We start from the raw sequence: 15,563 nt of genomic DNA on the forward strand, positions 1-15,563 counted from the left end.
CTCTACTAAAAATACAAAAATTAGCAGGGTGTGGTGGCTTGCGCCTGTTGTCCCAGCTACTCGGGAGGCTGAGGCAGGAGAATCGCTTAAAACCGGGAGGCAGAGCTTGCAGTGAGCAGAGTTCGTGCCACTGCACTCCAGCCTGGGGACAGAGTAAAAAGCTGTCAAAAAAAAAAAAAAAAAAGGATCAGTGTATGAATAAGAATTTAGTACCTGAAAAGAGGTTTTTCAATGCAATAGAAAGAGATGAATTATAATGAATGCTAGTGACAAATTGTCCATTCATTTAGAACAAAATGGTAGATGTCTCTTCATAGGAATCACAAAAATTATTCCACATGGATTAAAAATGTTAATTGTAGCAGGGCAAGGTGGCTCATGCCTGTAATTCCAGAATTTTGGGAGGCTGAGGTGGGTGGATTGCCTGCACTCAGGAGTTTGAGACTAGCCTGGGCAACACGGCGAAACCTTATCTCTACTATAAACACACACACACACACACACACACACACACACACACACACACACAATTAGCCAGCTGTGGTGGCACATGCCTGTGGTCCCAGCTACTCAGGAGGCTGAGGTGGGAGGATCACTTGAGCCTAGCGGATGAAGGTTGCAGTGAGCTGAGATTGTGCCACTGCACTTCAACCTGGATGACAGAGTGAGAACGCATTTCAAACAAAACAAAACAAAAAAGTAGACTGTAAAAGCAAAACTATAAAAATAGTTTAAGGAAATACATGAGAATATAAATTCAAATGCTTGGTAAGAAAACCTTCTTGAACAAAACACAAACACAAAGGTTATAAGTAAGGAAAGAACTGATAATTTTCACTGCATCAGGATTTAAGACCTCTACGGTGAAAAGAACACAAAATACAGTTAAAAGGCTGAAAACAGACCGAAGAATGTATTTACAACACACACACCAAATCAAGTAACATCCAGAAAACAAGAATTTCTAAATATTTTTTAAAGCCTATTAGTTCCTTAGAGAGGAAATATAAATGCTCCCAAATGCTCTCCAGTCTTGTCGGCCAGGCTGGAGTGCAATGGTGCGATCTTGGCTCGCTGCAACCTCCGCCTCCCGGGTTCAAGTGATTTTCTTGTCTCAGCCTCCCGAGTAACTGAGACTACAGGCGCCTGCCACCATGCCCGGCGAGTTTTTGTATTTCTAGTAGAGATGGGGTTTCGTCATGTTGGCCAGGCTGGTCTTGAGCTCCTGACCTCAGGTGATCTGCTCGCTTCAGCTTCCCAAACTGCTGGAATTACAGGCGTGAGCCACCGTACCTGGCTGTGGCAGTATTATATATAGCATACACATACTGTATGTGGAAGTAGAGTAGCTTGTTGGTTTGCCAATTTGGTATTATCTATTAATATTTAAAATGAGCATACTACCTCTCAAATGAGCATACTACCTCTCATTTACTGCTTATTTTGTCCACCCTAGCAAACCATACATGTTTCATAGGAAACATGTTAAAGGTTATTCCTTACAGTATTGTTTGTCATGACAAAATTATTTCAAACATCATAAATATCTATCCATATTTAGTAATTAAATGACAACCACTGTTTTAGAGACAACTGTCTTCTAACCTTGAGATTCTGGATTTTATTTCATGGCATGCCAGAAATCCTCAAGAACATGATTGGCAAATAATTCTGACACTAAAACACAATTCCTGTTTTCTACATTTGATGTATGTTGAATGTTACCTCAGGTGCTTACAGTATCAAGGTTACTATATATTTCTAAGATCACATGCATAATTTTACATTTTATATGTTTGTATAAAAATGTACCAAAATATTTAAAAATACAAAAACTTTAAGAATTTTCTACATAGTTATTCCCTGTGTTTGTTAATTTATGGTACCATATAAAGTACCTATCTTTTTTGGAGTGGGGGAACAGAATCTCACTCTGTCACATAGGCTGCAGTGCAGTGGCTCAATCTTGGCTCACTGCACCATCAACCTCCCAGGTTCTAGCGATTCTCCTGTCTCAGCCTCCCGAGTAGCTGGGATTACAGGCGCACCAGGCACGCACACCATGCCTGGGTAAGTTTGTATTTTTAGTAGAGACGGGGTTTTACCATGTTGGCCAGGTTGGTCTCGAACTCCTGACCTCAAGTGATCTGCCAGCCTTGGCCTAGGATTGTAGGTGTGAGCCACCACACCTGGCCTAAAGTACCTATCTTTAAACCTCTGTTGTTTTTAATTCCCATTGCATCAATTATTTAAATAATACTTTTAATTACTCCAAATTATACTGTGGTAATATCAGATGATTCTACATGATACAACCAACAATCATTTCAATTGCTGGAGATGACAAGACATAGTACTTATTAGTGCCTTGCCCAAAATCAGTTAGTACATCCATTTACAAAGGGGACTAAGAATAGAACTGAAGACTTCTGAATCACATTACCTGCTCTACTGATAATCCATATTTCTTTATTCCTAAAGAAAGATACACTGATAATGAAAGAACAGAAGAACTGGCTCTGAAAACTAATACAACTTCATGGTTAAAACTACTTAACTGAAGATTGTTGAGTTATGCAGTGATGAAGCACTAAACACTAAAAACATTTTGTTTGAAGAGAAAAACCAGTCTTATTATGTGTAAAAAAAATAGTTCTTTATGGCTATAGAATTTAATTTGACAATTCCAAACTTGAGATTCTTTGACTCTTAAGTTTTCAATTGTAACTTGTAAGGCCGTTTGGTTAAATTTTAGATCCAGGAGCAGAATGACATGCTGTGTTATAATAAAAGTATTTAATCAACCAAGAGGATGGAACTCTTCCTTCAGAGATCTTACAATCCATAGAATAAAATTTAATAAGTAATTGGGTGCTAACGTAAGTGACATGGGAGTACCACTTCCTGAAGACGTACCAAGAACAGATGAGTCATTGAAGGCTGGAATATCCAGGGAGACCTACAGGTATGAAGTCAAATTTATTTAATCATTTAACAGATATATTTGAAGAATCTGTTATAGGATAGGAACTATGGTAGGCATCTGGCTCTAATGTTGAAACAGGAAAGACATGTCCTGGAAGAATGAATAAAAATTGGATATTCAGAAAAAGAACAGGAAAGCATTCCGAATTAGAAGTACACAAGTAAGTAAAATACATGGGTATGAGAATGAGTAGAATGTACATGTAGGGTAGGAGGATACTACCACTTCAATAAGAGCAGGGTGTATGGGAAATAAATTGGCTAAGAAAAATAAGATTGGATTATTGAAAGGCTTAAACTGCCAGACAGAAGAAATTAAAAGAAACTTTACTGAGTGCCTAGCAAATGTCAAGCACTTTTACATCCATGGTCTCATTTAGTTCTCAGAACAACTCCTGACACTCACCATCCACGACAGTGCAATTCAAAGAAAAGCAAAACACAACAATGTTTTGCCTGTTCTTGGGGATGTTGGCATGGAATGAGTAAAACATGATGGAAGATTTGGAGCTTGAGAGACTGATGATCCCCTTGACAGGGGTAGAACACTGGAGAGAGGAAGGTGAGTTGGGAGGGGCACATGAGAAATAGTGATTCAGTTTGTGGGGACATTGGGACTTAGAAATGACAGGAATATATCCAAGCCACCTCGCTGCCTATTTAATCATATTTCAACCACTTCAGCTACTGACAACAAAACAAGAAGTTTGAGTGTTTCCACTCTCCATCAGAACCCTAAGTGGAAACTTTCTATCTATTGCAAAATTTCAGCCTTTCAACTAAAGTCACTCTGTGTCTCTAAGCTTAAAAACTTTAGTGCCCTATTTCTAAAGGACAAAATCACATCTTACAGTCACCGTTAACAAAGGCTTCATACTTTGTATGAATAGAATTAACTAAGTTATTGTATCAATTATAAACTTTAGTTTTATAAATTCGAACATTCAAGAAATACAACAATTTTTTCTTTCTTTTTTTTCTTTTTTTTTTTTTTTTTGAGACAGAGTCTCACTCTGTTGCCCAGGCTGGAGTGCAGTGGCACAATCTCGGCTCACTGCAACCTCCACCTCCCAGGTTCAAGTGGTTTTCCTGCCTTAGCCTCCTGAGTAGTTGGAAATACAACAATTTTTTCAACATTGGAATTTAATTTCTGTTTAATGTCAAGATATTACATTTAATGTCAAGCTATTGTAGTGTTCATTTCTCTTTACCACCCTTCTAGCTTTTCTCCCTAATCCTAGTCCAGGGAATGTTTTCGCATTTTGGGAAGTGAGCACAGAAAGCCTTGAAGTTACGTTGATGTTATATCCCAGGTGTTCTGCATTTATTCTATTGTCCAGATTGTTAGTCCTTACTTTTCCCCCAATAGCCAAGAAAATTCCTTTCTTTTTTTTTTGAAAGAAAGAAAAAGAGAAAGAGAAAGGGGGAGAGAGAACAGGAGTCTTGCTCTATTGCCCAGGCTGGAATGCAATCTAAAAATAAGTATTAAAAACCTCTTTTATACCGATAATTGTGCTTAACAGCGGAGACAGGAAGGAATAAGGGAAGAAAATAACAAACAGCCAACCAATACTTCATTTAAGTTTGTGAAATGCTATGCAAATGCTGAAGAGTGATTTACTTCCAATTACATGGAAAAAAAGAAAATTCCTTTCTTTCTACCACATCATTATGTTTTTCTGAAGCAATGAGCAACTTAACTGACTAAATTGGGAAAAGGCCACAGACGCAAAAAATACGAAGAAAACCATCATTTAATATTGTCATCAGTTAATATGTTCCACCATATATTCTCACTTATAATTTGCATTTCTAAAAAATTATTTCTCATCTAATCAAGAATTAATAATAAAAATAACGTTTATTAGGCACTTGCTATGTGCTAGGCACTGTGCCAGGCACATTGCATAAATTCTTCAACTATCTTTCAATGTTGCTGTTAAGCTCTTTACTTGTATCTACAGGAGGTAATTCGGCTTCTGGAAGGAATATAGTCAGCAATGCTGAGTTATCTGGCCTTCTCAATGAAAACAAAAATTAAAATAAAAAACAGAACTATTCCAGAAAATAATAAATAAAAGTCTAGTCAAATAAAAGCCTCCAGTAACTTTAGTTTTTATGGAAATTTGGCTATCTTTGCACTTGAAGAAGGATGTGATGAGGAAAATAAAAGGCTAAGAAATACCTTTTCCAGACACTGACACTAAATTATAGACTATTTCAGAATGCCTACTACATGTTAATTTATGTAACTAAGCCTTTAGTCTATTACCAAATATATAACAACACATCAAAATATATCTGTACTTAGAGACCTTGAAATATCAAGGTCTGGTCTAATTATGTAGAAATAATGATTATACATCATTTCTGTTAAGAGAGGAATGGAATAGCTTCCTTGTATGCATGCAATTCTTGCTGTATGGATGTTACAATTATTATATGATTGAGACAGCTCTCTAGGGAACCAAGGTGTTCTCAGAACATAGAGGTTGGGGGCAATAATACCTATCACCCTCATCCTTTCATGGCTCCGGGAAAGAGAAAAGCTGTGTCCTTCGAAAGGGGAAGAGCTTAGGTGAGTGGTGGAGTTAGAATTTGTATTCTTGCCCTTAATGCCAGATAGAACCAGGGTGTTAAGGAGAGTTGCCCCCATATGGTTGAAAGTAAGATGGCAGGCACTCCCATTAGGGAGTGGGGAAAGGTTCTTGTAAAATTATACCGGGAAAAGGAATGAGCTGGGACCAGGCAGAGGGCAGTTGAGATATTATAACCAGAGATTTGTCAGTGCGAATTGGACTATATCTGTGCCTTTTTTATATTTTTTGTTCTTTCTTGAATTACTAAATCTGTTTTGAAAATATCAGTTAGTTTTACTTATGGTAAGAGTAACCAAGAAAACAGATTTCAAGAGAAAGGTGATAGCAGCAGTGATCAGAGCGAGAAAAAAGCCAAAGAGAAAGTAGAATTCAGCAGGAGCTTCTTCTTTTAGTGCTTACAAAGTGTAGCTTCTTCACTGTATTTCAATGAGGGAAGTGCTCTTCTTACAGATGCTAATGCCACCGGCTTTAAAAAGATAGATCCCTGCCGGACACCATGGCTCATGCCTGTAATCCCAGAACTTTGGAAGCCTAAGGCGGGTGGATCACAAGGTCAGGAGTTTGAGACCAGCCAGGCCAATGTGGTGAAACCCCATCTCTACTAAAAATACAAAAATTATCTGAGTGTGGTGGTGCGTGCCTGCAGTCCCAGCTACTCGGGAGGTTGAGGCAGAAGCATTGCTTGAACCCAGTAGGTGGAGGCTGCAGTTAGCCAAGACTGTGCCACTGCACTCCAGCCTGGGAGACAGAGCTAGACTACCTCTCAAAAAGAAAGGAAAGAAAGAAAGAAAGAGAGAGAGAGAGAATAGTCACACATCTCTCACTTTAAATCAAAAGCTAGAAATGATTAAGGTAAGTGAGGACAGTATGTCAAAAGCTAAGATAGGTCAAAAGCTAGTTCTCTAATGCCAAAAAGCCAAGTTATGAAAGAAAACGTTCTTGAAGGAAATTAAAAGTGCTACTACAGTGAACATACAAATGATAAGAAAGTGAAATGGCCTTACTGCTGATATGAAGAAAGTTTGAATGGTCTGAATAGAAGATCAAACCAGCCACAATATTCTCTTAAACCAAAGCCTAATCCAGAGCACAGCCATCTCTTCATGTCTATGAAGGCGAGGAAGCTGCAGAAGAAAAATTGTAAGCTAACAGATATTCATTCATGAAATTTAAGAGAAGAAGCCATTTCCACAACATAAAATACAAGCAGCAAGTGTTGATGTAGCAGTTGCAGCAACTTCTCCAGATAATCTTAAGATAATTGATGAAGGTGGCTACACTAAGCAACAAATTTTTAATGTAGCTAAAACAGCCTTCTATTTTTTAAAATGCCACTTAGGACTTTCATAGCTGGAGAGAGAAGTCAATGCCTGACTTCCAAGATTCAAAGGCCTCCTTGTAGAGGCTAATGCAGCTATTGACTTTAAGTTGAAGCCGAAACTTATTCACCATTTTAAAATGTTCTAGAGCCCTTAAGAATGATGATAAATATACTTTGCCTGTGCTCTATAAATGGAACCACAAAGCCTGAATGACAACACATCTGTTTACAACATGGTTGTAAACTGGTTATTTTCAGCCCACTATTGAGAACTCCTCCTCAGAAAAAAAGATTCCTTTCAAAATGTTACTGCCTACTGACAAAGCATGTACTTACCCAAGAGCTCTCATGGAGATAGACAAGGAGATTAATGTGGTTTTTGTGCCTGCTAAAACAGCATCCATTCTGCAGCCCATGGATCAAGGAGTAACTTTGACACTCAAGTGTTTTTATTTAAGAAATACATTTCATAAGGCTATATCTACCCTAGTTAGTAATTCCTCTGATGGACCTGGGCAAAATACACCAAAAACCTTCTGGAAAGAATTCACCATTCTAGATGCCACTAGAACATTTGTGACACATAGGAAAATATTTTTAAAAATTCATTAACAGGAGTTTGAAAAGGTGGATTCCAAGCCTCATAGATGACTTTGCAGGATTAAGACTTCAAGGGAGGAGGTAGCTGCAGATGTGGTAAAAGATAGCCAGAGAACTCAAATTAGAAGTGGAGCCTGAAGATGTGCCTGAATTGCCGCAGTCTCATAATAAAACTTGAATGGATAAGAAATTGCTTCTATGGATAAGCAAAGGAACTTGCTTCTTAAGATGATACCTACTCTTGGATGAAGATGCTGTGAACATTGTTGAAATGACAGCAAAGGATTTAGAATGTTACCTAAACTTAGTTGATAAAGTAATGGCAGGGTTTGAGAGGACTGACTCAATTTTGAAAGAAGTTCTACTGCAGGTAAAATGCTATCAAATGGCATTGTATGCTACAGAGAAATCTTTCATGAAAGGGAGAGTCAATGGATGCCAAAAACTTCACTGTCTTATTTCAAGAAATTGCCATAGCCACCCTCAACTTCAGCAGCCACTACCCTGATCAGTAAGCAGCCATCAACACTGAGGCAAGACCCTCTACCAGCAAAAAGATGATAACTCAAATTTCTTAGCAATAAAGTATTTTAAAGTTAAAGTACGTGTATGTTTGACACAGAGTCTGGCCCTGTTGCCCAGACTGGAGTGCAGTGGCACAATCTCCCCTCACTGCAACGTCCACCTCCCAAGTTCAAGTGATCCTCCTGCCTCAACCTCCAGAGTAGCTGGGACTACAGGCATTTGCCACCATACTCAGCTAATTTTTTTGTATTTTTAGTAGAGACAGGGCTTCACCATCTTGGTCAGGCTGGTCTCAAACTCCTGACCTCAAATGATCTACCCACCTCGACCTCCTGAAGTGGATTACCAGTGTGAGTCATCACACCTGGCCCATGTTTTTAAGACATAATGCTATTGCACACTTAATAGACTACAGTATAGTGTACTTATTAATATGCACTGGGAAACCAAAAAAACCTGTGTAACTTCCTTCATTGTAATGTTCACTTTATTGCAGCGGTCTGAAACCAAACTTGGAATATCTCTAAGGTATGCCCATATTTAGGTTAATTAGAAATTTTAATAAATTTCAGTCCATTAAATAGGTATTTTGAGATTTCAAAAAATGAGGATGAAAACTTTCAAAGCAGTAACTAACAAAATCAAGATTATTTGGATTTGAAACTTGGTAATGTGGAGTTAAACTAGATTATAATGGAAACTAGAAGTTAACAGAGATTCAATTTTTATACAGTAGAGACTTGTAACTTTTTAAGGAGATGAGTGTCTTGATGAAAACAGTACTTAGGGAAAATTATTCTGAGGGTAGATGGAAATTAGATTAACATGAGAATAATGATGATTAATCTGTTAGGAGGCTATTGTAGGAATGCAGGCATGAAATTATTGGATCTGATTTATGCTGTGCTTTCCTCAGAAAACTAAGTACTCACCTGAAAAAAATCTTACTGGGAGAATTTTCTCTGGACCCTTATAGTATAAATCCTCTCTCTTCTTCTATGTTTTGCCAGTTGTCTACCCATTTCTGATACTTACTGTCTGCACACTTCGAGTCATTTATTCCCAGCCTGACCTGCTCTCATAACTTAGTCCCAGGTTTTAGAATCATCCTTGTTGCTAAATTGGCCTCTTACTATTTGTCTCATCTCTGTCAGCCTGCATGTCTTCTCTGGATTCTCCTGTTAACCTGTGTTTTTCTGTGTTCCATTCATCACAGTGTGATTCCCAGGGCTTTACTTCTTAAGTGGCAGCCCATGTGGGAATCTGCACATTATCCCTTTCTACTTCCTGACCTCCTGCACCCACCAGCTGTCCACTCCAAATGCCCCACTGGCCCAGCTCAACTGTCAGATCATGCCAGAGAGAAGAGGTGAGGACTGAGCATTGAGAAATACACAATCATTAGAGAACTCAAAACAAAAGAGAAACTCTTAAATAGTGGTTTGAAAGGAAGAAGGGTATCCTAGATAGTATAAAGTCACAGAAGCTGGTGTACAACAGAATCTGAAAAGAAAGACTATAAAGCTAAGCAAATATGTCTAGGGGGAAGATGTCATTGAATAAAACCAAAAAAAGAGGTCATTTCTGGCCTTTGAGAAAGAAGTTGTCTATGTGAAAAGGTTAAAAGCCAGATTTCAAGGATTTAAAGTAGAAAAAAAGGCTATTAAGAAGCAGAGATAACAGAGCACACCACACATATACAAAGTACTCATTGAAGAAGGGCAGGTTGCAATTGGAGGTAGGGCCAGGTCCTTGGGCTGGCTCTTCCCATACTGTCAATTTCTTACACAAAACCAAGGATTACAAAGACTCCTAATTCCAACTTGGCCTCTCAGGTTTTTAATAAAGATATATTTGAGAAAATAGGGGATGGAACATATTTTCTTTAACTGTTAGCTTGATTGATGACATTTAAATATTTAGACATATAGAATGTGGACTCCCGTTTGTATTCCTACTCTAGGCTGTGCAAATATTAGGGCCAGGCCTGTGATGACATGAGTAAAGGTAGAGAGAAATGCTTTTTAGTTGTTATTCTCATTTTTATTTTTATTTTTTATTTTTGATATGGAGTCTCACTCTGTTTCCCTGGCTGGAGTGCAGTGGTTCAATCTCAGCTCATCACAGTCTCTGCCCCCCAAGTTCAAGCAATTCTCCTGCCTCAGCCTCCTGAATAGCTGGGTCTACAGGCATACATTATCACGCCTGCCTAATATCTGTATTAAAAACCTAAAGTAGAGATGAGTTTTCACCAAGTTGTGCAGGCTGGTCTTGAACTCCTGACCTCAGGTGATCTGCCCACCTGGCCTCCCAAAGTTCTGGGATTACAGGTGTGAGCAACCTCTCCAGCCTATTGTTATTCTGATTTTTTTTAACTGCTCCAGATTGTTCAGATTGAAGAAACTGCCAGATATTTCAAGGAAATGAGAAAGAATATAAAAGAAAATGAGAAAGTCAAGATATTGGCTAACAAGGGTTGATGAACAGAACAATAGTCCTTGGAAGTTAAGTAAGGTGAATTGGATGGACTTAGACAACACCAGGGATGACAAGAAGGAAATGGGACTACACTAGGGAAAGAAATGGTGAAGTCAGGAGTAAAAGCATTTTGAAACTCTTATGAGAAATTGGATCTGGAAAGAACTATAATTGAGACTTTTTTTGATATTTTATTCTCCTAATCCTTTTCTCAATGCTAGGAATATAGTCTATTTTTTTTTTTTTTTTTTTTTTTTTTTTTTGAGACGGAGTTTCGCTCTTGTTACCCAGGCTGGAGTGCAATGGTGCGATCTCGGCTCACAGCAACCTCCGCCTCCTGGGTTCAGGCAATTCTCCTGCCTCAGCCTACTGAGTAGCTGGGATTACAGGCGCGCGTCACCATGCCCAGCTAATTTTTTGTATTTTTAGTAGAGAGGGGTTTCACCATGTTGACCAGGATGGTCTCAATCTCTCGACCTCGTGTTCCACCCGCCTCAGCCTCCCAAAGTGCTGGGATTACAGGCTTGAGCCACCACGCCCGGCATAAGAATATATTCTATATGATTTATTTTTGGCACTGGTTATTGGTCTACCTTAGCTTCAGAGAATTGAGATTTTTGAACCAAGAAGTCCTAAAAGGCTGAAAACACAGAATCATTTCCATTGTCAATTGCTGCTTTGGCAACCCAAAACTTAGTAAGTTCAAACAACAATGATTCATTACTCCTCATAATCTCATAATTCTGTGGGTTGACTGGGTGGTTTTTCACTGATCTCATCTGGACTCACACTCATGCACGCACCTGGTGGTCAGCAGAGACAGCCAGGATCGCTGGGTCTCTCTGTCCACATGGTTGATTATTCCTTGCTTCTTCAGCACATGGTGGTCTCAAGGCATTGCTCCAAAAGGGTAAAAGAGGCTGCAAGGCCTAAGGACTAGTCTTAGAAGTTGAAGTGTCATCTGCCACATTTCAGTTGGTTAAAGCAAATCAGAGGGGCAGCCCACACATAAGGAGTGGGAAAAAATAATCTCCATCTCTTGATGGGAGGACTGGGCAAAGTCATATTACAAAGCGATGTGAACACAGGGAGCTGTGATTCCCTGGGGGCCCTTGTTGTAACAATCTACAATAGTCCACCCTTAGGCCTCAATGATTCATGCCTCTTTCATGAATATCATCCTCCCAAAATTGCCCAAGTATCATCTTATCATATCATCAAGTTCAGAATCCATGATCTCATGGTCTGTATGAAGTTAAGATGTTGAAGTTCCTTAGGTTTAGTTCTTTAATTCAGGAACCTATAAACTAAAAGACAGGCTGGCTATTCCCCTGTTCTTTCACATACCCAGTGTACACTGGAGAGACAAAAAACCATGTTAGACACTGCTGTCCCGAAAAGGGGAAGGAGAGTCATACTAGTCACTGGTCCATGGCAATTTGGAAATCTAGCCAGGTGCATGTTGGAAGGTTCCTCTACTCCAGGACAGACAATCTTTATTAATTAGGGCACAGTTCTACCCTCTGAATGTGGTTCTCTAATGTATTGTTCTGTTTGGCTCTTGGCAATACCTTCTGGGCTTAGCTCTGCCCTCTAAGTTATCCTTCCCTTTACATATAAGAAATGGTCAATGTTTGTGGCTGAGTAGTTTTCTCATACTGCCTCCCATTCCTAGAAAGATGGAGGCTCAGAGGCTTCCTCTCATTTTGAACTGTCTCAATTTCTTTTAACCCAATCTAATGGCTTTTTTTTTTTCAATACAACACTTTTAAAAACTTTATAAGTCTTCTGTGAATCTGATGGGCTTCTCCTCCATGTCCCCAAAACCACAGAGACAATTCTTTTGGAGGTGTTAGGCTGTAGTGCTAGCTTCTTCCCTACCACTTCAAAATTCTTCTATCTCAGTGGAAGGAAAGAGTAAATCAAAGTTGTAGTGTACATAGGATGGTGTTTCATGTTATGTAAATTGGTGTGTCCCATAAAATGTTGTGCATAAATCAAATTTTTGTTTTTTAAAAAATGGAGTTTATATCATTATAGAAACTTGCCACTTAAAATCAACCTATTGTGAATCCTTTTGTAAGGTTTGGAGTGGCAATGGTGTAGAAAGAAGAGCTCTGGAATTAGACCTGTATTTGAATCCCACTCTGCCCTGTGACCTTGGACAAATGACTTATTCTTACTTGGTGAGAACACAGATATTCTGTATTTGCTATTTTGCTGGGTTGTTAATGGAGATTGAAGATAAAGTACCTAAAGAATCTAGCATATAATAAATTATAGTTAGAGCTATAATTCTAGAGCTGAGTGAAACTTTAGTCCCCTTCCAAGGCTAACTCCACATCAAACATATTTGATAGTATATGCTATTATATACAATTATCTATTCATGGTGATAATGAACTACTGATCTATTATGTGCATTATGAGACATATGCTTAAAATAGAGATAATAAAGGAGATTTTCTGAAACCTCAGGCAAGTAGATCTAATATTTTCTTCCAGCACCCGGTAGGTTGTGGTTTTTTACAGGGAGTACTTGAATATGTGGAAATTTCAGCATCCTGTAGGGGAAGTGATAAAACAGTGGTGCAGATCTCCAGCAATCACCTATGTTTCTCAACTGGTATAAAGCAAGCTGCTCAAAGTATGGATACATTATTTGTAACCGAATGTTTTCCCTAGTAGCCAATGGGAACCTTTTTTTTCTTTAGGTAAAAATTCAAAGGCCTGAAATTTAGAAAAGAAACAGCCTTGTAATAAGTTGCAAAACTGTTTGGCTTGCACATCCTCTGCTGGAAATAATGAACAATCGCTTTTATCTTATGTTATGTTTTAAGCTACTGAATACTTAATTCCTTTGGTTATATTCTTACACTTCTTTCCATTTTCCTACTTCTTTTATCTACCCTTATTCTACTTTTGATTACTGCTTTTATCCCTCTAATTTTCATGTTACTCTTTGACCACTGACAGTTTGATTTTCTGGACCAGTGTATAATATAAACTTTATTCCATTTAATATCTATAATTTTCTCCTCTCAAATACACACAACACTTTGTATTTCTGTGTCTGTACATTCTGTACATACTAACTCTAATTTTGTTCTGTATACTTTGGGGCATATAATAATGGGAATCTACCAAATCACATTGCTTTTTTGGGTTTACTTTTTCTAGCTGTGAAAATGGAGTTTAAAAACTGCTAGACATTTTCTGTGACTATAGTATCTGTCATGATGTCTGATTTCTAGTAAACAAATATAATTAGGCTAAGGAATTTTCTTTGAAAGGTACTATAATTGAGAGATGTCATATTACAGGCAAAGCATTAATAAACACTAAAAACATGAATTCTCTAATTATGCTTTACTTGCCATAGTGCTTTTTAAACTATTAATGTTAGCTTGGTGCAAAAGTAATTACAGTTTTGCACTGTGAATTTTAAATCATTATAACTAGGCTCAAACACATCTTCGTTAATCAAAATAAGGACCATTGCAATCAATATATTTTTGCCAAGGAGAAATAAGTTTGTTTATTCCCATAGTGTAAAAATCCATGCTTCAGGATTAGCATTTTCTGCATCCTGCTGGTTGAGGAGGCATTTTTCCTGCAAAAAGTTATTGAGATGTTTGAAGAAGTGGTAGTTGGTCAGCAACAGGTCAGGTGTACATGGCGGATGAGGCAAAACTTTGCAGCCCAATTCATTTGACTTTTGAAGCTTTGGTTGTACGACCTGTGATCAGGCCTTGTCTTGGAGAAGAATTGGGCCCTTTCTGTTGAACAATGCTGGCTGCAGGCTTTGCGGTTTTCGGTGCATCTCTTCAATTTGCTGAGCATACTTCTCAGATGTCATGGTTTCACTGGGATTCAAATCAGACTGGCAGCAGACCACCACACAGTGACCATGACCTTTTTTTTTTTAAGACGGAGTGTCACACTGTCGCCCAGGCTGGAGTGCAGTGGCGTGACCTTGGCTCACTGAAATCTCCACCTCCTGGGTTCAAGCAATTCTCCTGCCTCAGCCTCCCAATTAGCTGGGACTACTGGTGTGTGCCACCACGCCTAACTAAATTTTTTTTGGATTTTTAGTAGAGATGGGGTTTCACCATGTTGGCCAGGATAGCTTCATCTCCTGACCTCGTGATCTGCCCACCTCGGCCTCCCAAAGTGCTGGGTTTACAGGCATGAGCTACCACTCCTGACCGACCATGACCTTTTTATTTTGTGCCAGTTTGGCTTGGGAAGTGCTTTGGGGCTTCTTCCTGGTCCAGCCACTGAGCTGGTCATCACAAGTTGCCATGTAAAATCCACCTTTCATTGCCTTCCACAATCCGATTGAGAAATGGTTCATTGTTACTGCTTAGAATAAGAGAAGAGGACACTTTAAATTATGACTTTTTAAATTTGCGTTCAGCTCATGAGGCACTCACCTATCAAGCTTTTTTACCTTTCCAATTTGCTTCAAATGCCAAACAACCATAGAATGGTTGAAGTTGAGTTTTTTTTGGCAACTTCCCATGTAGTTGTAACAGGATCAACTTCAATGACTGCTCTCAATTGATCGTTGTCAATTTCCAATGGCCAGGCACTAGGCTCCTCATCTTCAAGGATCCTGTTTCTTTTGCAGAACTTCTTGAACCACCCTGTACTGTGTGTTGATTAGCAGTTCCTGGGCCAAATGTGTTGTTGATGTGGCAGGTTGTCTTTGCTGCTTTACCACCCATTTTAAACTCAAATAAGAAAATTGCTCAGATTTGCTTTTGTCTAACATCATTTCTGTAGTCTAAAATAAACATAAAATAAACAGCAGGTAATAAGCAAAAAACATAAAGTAAGAAATGTTCATTAAAATGATGTATAACATAACCACATTTATTTAAGTAATGTATTCCAATATCAAATGGCAAATTCCAACAAGGCAAAAACTGCAATTACTTTTGCACTCACATGTAATATCCTGAAGACATCTTAAATCCTTTAAAGAAGTAGGTTCCATGTAATAATAACTATTTTATATACCTAACATTTATTAAAAACTGTGTATTAAG

General features: G+C 38.4%; 1 protein-coding gene across 1 annotated transcript in view; it reads left to right on the top strand.

Moving 5' to 3' along the window:
- The window catches only part of SEL1L2 (SEL1L2 adaptor subunit of SYVN1 ubiquitin ligase), a 132,509-nt gene that overhangs the window by 19,185 nt on the left and 97,761 nt on the right, over nt 1-15,563 (top strand). The gene's annotated exons all lie outside the window — the stretch shown is intronic.

Source organism: Saimiri boliviensis, chromosome 9 (genome assembly GCF_048565385.1).
Source record: "Saimiri boliviensis isolate mSaiBol1 chromosome 9, mSaiBol1.pri, whole genome shotgun sequence".
Classification (NCBI taxonomy): domain Eukaryota; kingdom Metazoa; phylum Chordata; class Mammalia; order Primates; family Cebidae; genus Saimiri; species Saimiri boliviensis.